Source organism: Metarhizium brunneum, chromosome 2, assembly GCF_013426205.1.
Source record: "Metarhizium brunneum chromosome 2, complete sequence".
Classification (NCBI taxonomy): domain Eukaryota; kingdom Fungi; phylum Ascomycota; class Sordariomycetes; order Hypocreales; family Clavicipitaceae; genus Metarhizium; species Metarhizium brunneum.
Window position 1 is genome coordinate 7,254,573 of NC_089423.1, and position 6,000 is coordinate 7,260,572.

Sequence of the window (6,000 nt, forward strand, 5' to 3'; positions counted from 1 at the left end):
TTAAGTTAAATTAATTATTAATTAATTATTAAATTATAATAAAAAAATAAAAAAAAAAGGCTAGTTAATTACCAGGACCTACTAGTAATATAATTAATAGCTATATCTAGCTAATTAAATAATAATATATAATTAAAAAAATACTATATATATATATTATAATATATTAAATTTATTAGCTTAAAAGGTGATTTATAACCTTATATACCAGTAAAAGCTTATAACTTTACACGTTAAAAACGTAATAATAATAGTAACTTATAATTATATAAGTTATACCCTAAAAAACTTAGAGTAATTTAATATAATATAAATTAATAAAGTTTATACTTAACTTTTATAAAGCTTATTATTTTCCTTATAATTACCTTATTTTACTTTTATATACCTAATTTAAATAAATTACTTTATAAATAATATAACTACTTATAAGTTTTTAGCTTTATATTACTCTCTAAAGTATTATAACTTATTAATATTAAACTTAATTAATAGTTAATAATTATAATTATAACTAGTACTAAAAAAGATAATAAGCTTAATATAAGTAAATTACTTATTATAACTTTAAAAATTAAAGCTAATAAGCTTAAAAAGGTAATAAAAAAGCTATTATTATAAAAAATATTAATAAGAAAAAAAATATATTATTAAAAGCTAAAAATATTAAAAAAATTAATAAACTTAATAAAGTAGCTAAGAAAATAAGAAAAAAAAAAGATAAAAAAGAGAATTAAGAAAAATATTATAAAGCTAGTTAATAAAAAGTAGCTTTATATTATAGTTTTCCCCCTTATTATAAAGGGATTAATTAATTATATAAATATTTTATTAATATTATAATTTTTAATATATAATTTATATATTAAAATATTAACTTTAAATAAGTTTTTTATATATTATTTTTATTTAAGTTTAAAATTTTTATTTTTTTTTTATAAAAATTATTAGTTTAATAAACTTAATAACTATAATTATAGCTTATATAATATATTTTTATAAATAATTAAATAAGTATTAATAATAAGCTAAAAAATTATTAATTAATTTCTTATTTTTACTTATACTTTTAATATTTTTATATATTAATATAATTTTTTTATTATATTAACTCTTAATATATATTTTAAAGTTAAAATAATTTAAAAAAACTATATTTTATTAATTCCCTCTAAAAAAGGTAAAACTACTAATATAAATTTATTAGGTAGCTTTACTTTTAGTATTATTAGCTTTATTAGGCTTTTTTATAACTAATATTGTTATAACCCAGTTGTATACAAGAAGCAGGCTGCAAGTTAGGCCGGCTATATAAGCCACAAAACGGTATAAGTAAGGCAGATAATAGATTAATAGTTAAAGTAATTATTATATTTAGATTATAAGAGAGAATTATAATTTATATAAGTAGAGTTATAATTATAATAATAATCTAAAAGAAAATATTATAATAAAAAAAGTAATCCCTTATAATATATAAAAACCCCTAAATTTACTTTATAAATAGATTTTAGCTTTTTAGCTTTTAATAATAATTATTATATTAATTTAAGCTTTACTTATAACTCTTTAACTTTAATTACTTAGTTATAATTTATAACCTATTATTATATAATACCTAATTACTTAGATTAATTACCCTAGTTATTTTATTAATATAAATTATAATTAGTTTATTTTTTAGGAATTTTAATTATTATATATTAAAAGCTTTTATTTAAATAATTATTATATTATTTTAAGTAATATTTAATAATTATTAAAATAATACTTATAATACCTACTTTATTTAAGATAATTATATTATTAATACCTTAGAAACCTTAAAGCTTTAAACCTTAAAACCTTATAAAAAAACTTATATAATTATATTAATAAGTTAAATAACTTAGCTTTAAATATTAAATATTTATATTAAAATAAAAAAACTTAAAAGAAATTATTAAGCTTAAAGTATTAAAACCTTATAATAATAACCTAAAAATATTTTAAGAATTCTTAATCTAGCTTAAAGTATATTATTAATTCTATTTAAATAAATTAATTAATATATAAGTAAAAGTATTATATACTAAAAAGTATATAATAAGTATTATATTTATATAATTTAAATTAATTATATAAAATTATTTTAATAATATAAAAAATAATTAAAATAATAAAATAAAAAATATATTTATTAATTATAAGAAATTTAAAAAAGTAATTAAAAAAATATTTAAATTAATTAATAAAATAAAAACTATAATTATTTATATAAATTAACTTAAATAAAAAGAATTTATATTAAATTATATAATATATTTTAAATAAGTTATTTTAGTATTTAATTAAAAGAATAAGCTACTTATATTAGCTTTTTTTAAAAAACTAAAAAAAAAAATTAAAAATAAATTATATAAAAAAAATATATTAAATAATTTCTTAAATTATATAATAATAATAATTTAAATTAATAATAAATAATATTAATAATATATATAAAAGTAATAAGAAAAAAAAACTTAAAATTTTATAAAAAAAAAAAATAATAAGTAAACTAAAAAAAAAAATAAAAAAAACTTATTATTTATAGCTATATTTTTAATTTTAAATAAATAAAGCTTAATATTATTAAGAAAAATAATAAAAAAAAATATTATAATTATAAAAAACCAGGATATTTTACTAATAAATATAAAAAACCTAAAAAAAAAAAAAAGCTAATATTAAAAAGAAATAAAAAATAACTTAATTTTATTAATTAATAAAAAATTAAAGTTATTAAATTAAAAGTAAAATATAAAAATCTTAATTAAATTTTTTATTATAATAATAATTATTATATTTATATAAATAATAAATAAAAAAAAGAATAATTTTTAAAAAAGCTAAAAAAACTAAAAAAAAAAATTATAAATTTTATAAAAAATAAGCTATAAATAACTAAATAATAAGTATAAAAAAACCTAAATAAATAATTAATAAAAAAAAAACTTTTATAATAATAAAATAAAAAAAATTATATAAATTAAAATTATTAAAATATTTAAATAAAAACTTATATTAAGAAATTCTTAATTAAGTATAATAATAAATAAAAATAAGAAAAATTTAAAAAAAATAATAATATAAAAAGAAGTAAAATATATAAATTTTTATTACCTTTAATAAATTAAAAAATAAAATAAAAAATATAAATATTAATAATAATAATATAATTCTAAATATTTTAAAAGTATTTAAAAATAAATAAAATAAGAAAATAATACTAATAAAACTAATAATTATATAAAAATAAGTTATATAATAATATTTTTTTATATTAATAAAAAAATATTTTATAATTTTTATTTTAATAATAAATACTATTATAATAATAAAAAACTAAATATTATAATTTTTTAAAAAAAAAAAGAAAATAATTCTAAACTTTTATTAAAATATATAAAATATATATATTTAATATAAGTATTATATATATTTATAATATATTAAATATACTTTTAAATTAAAGTATAATTAAATATATTTTTAATTAAAATAAAAAAATATTTAATTAAAGTATTATATTTTAAATAAAAACTTTTAAAATAAAAAGTAAAAATAATTAATAATAATTAAATAATAATTTTAAAACTTAATTTAAATATACTTATTAAATACTAAGCTTATATAAATTTTATAAATATATATAAATTAAATATATATTAATTATATATATATATATAAATTAAATATATATTAATTATATATATATATATAAAATAAATAATAATATTAGTATATATATAAAAAAAAAATCCTAATATATAAAAAAAAATTATTATTTAAATTATTTTAATATAAAATAAAAAATTATATAATATACTTATTATTAAATTATTTAAAATATATAATAAATAAAGCTAAGAAATAATATAAATAATAATATAAAATATTAATAATATAACAGCTAAGGTTCCTAAGGGATAAACTAGTTATAGTTTATATTAGTAAAGCTACTAGGGCAGTTAATCTAAGTAATTAGGTGTTATATTAGTAATAGGTTATAGACTATAATTAAGTAATCAGAGTTAAAGAGTTATAAGTAAAGCTTATTTAATATAATAATTTATATTAAAAGCTAAGAAGCTAAAGTTTATTTATAGAGTAAAATTAGGGTTCTTATATATAAGGTGATTACTCTTTCCTAAAAGCGATTTTTAACTATAAGTTATCCTAATTATAAGGTAATTATATTAACTTATATAATAATTATTTTAATTATAAGATAACTTTTATAATTACCTTATATACTCTGATTATTTCTTTAATATAGGCCTTATCCCTCCATAAGGCAGCTTATATAAGCGGCCTATTTTATAACCTATATTATAGCTTATAGCTAGGTTATAATATAATATCCCCTCTCTTATAGTTTTATCCTTAAGGCCTAAGTTTTATATTATAAGTAGCTCTTTTTTCTTACTTATATTAGTTATAAGTTTTCTTATTTTTTTTTATTTTTTATAATATCCTTTTAATATTATATCTAGTTATATTTTTAAAAGTAAATTAAAAAGTAAGTTATTACTTTATTTTAATAATCTTCTTTTAATTATTTTTTCTTATTTAATTAATATATTATCTTACTTTACTTATTTTTTTTAGGGTATTTCTTTTTATAAGGTATTACTTATTAATTCCTTATAATATTTTAAGTATATTTACTTAAAATACTTATAATATAATACTTTAAGTATTACCCTTACTTAGCTTTAAAAGATAATTAATTAATATACTAAGCTTAAGTCTAAGTTAAAGGCTATAAAAGAGAAAGTCCTTTACCTTAAAAAATAAAAGAAAATATGGTTTAAGAAAATAATATAAGTAATCTTATAAGGTATTAATAATATAAAGGAGTTAAAATATATAAAAAGGAAAGAGGCTAAGTATAAAAAGCATTATATAGCTAAAAACTATTCTCTTTTTTTTAGTTTATTAGACACTGATTTTAAAAGGGTTTAAGATAATATATATTTAGATATTATATTATCTTCTTTCTTACTTATAAACCTAAGGTTTATTAATCTTAGTAGTACTTCTAGTAGAACTACCTTAATAGGTACTAGTACTTCTTTAGGTGCTTTATAGGTTCTTATATATTTTTTTTATATTTATAGTTTTTTTACTTAATAAGGTATTAATATTATTTATTTTTTATTTTTATATCTAAGATTTATTTTACTTTATACTTTTTATTATCTAAGACTTTAATATCTTTTTTTATTAATATATTATCTAGTACTTTTTTAAGAAGTAAAATATATACTATAAGATAATTTCTTATAGTTTTTAATAATAAAAGTTTATAATTATTTATTAATATTTATTTTTTAATAGTAAATAATCCTAATTTTTTATAATTTAATTTATTACTTAGTTATATTATTTTAATGTTTTATTAGAGTAAGTAGATTATATCTCCCTTCTTAAAAATTAATCCCTTTAATCTTTTATAATTATAATATTATATTATTTTATTTTATATAAATTCTAATTTATATTATATTTTTTTATATAATTTCTTTAGTTTATTTACTTATAATATTACTTATTTTACTTATAGTTTTTTATGCTATGTTTAAAATACTTTAGGATTAAATCTATAGTTAGTATAAGCTAGTATTTACTTTATTAATTCTAATATTAAGCTATTATAAGCTAATTATACTATAAGTAACTATTTTACTTAATTATCCTATTAATAATTAATATAATATTATAAATACTATTTAAGTATTTGGTTTAATTTTTTTATTTATTTATTTATTTATAAATAATATATAATACTTAACTTATAATTTATTTTAAGTTATACTATAAGTACTTACTAAAACTTAGAAGTAAATATACTTTTTTTATTTAATATGATTTCTTTTAGTAATTTATAATTACTTATTATTATTTATAAGAATATATATATAAGTTCTTTTATATTACTTACTTCTTTATATAATAAAAAGTATTTATACTTTA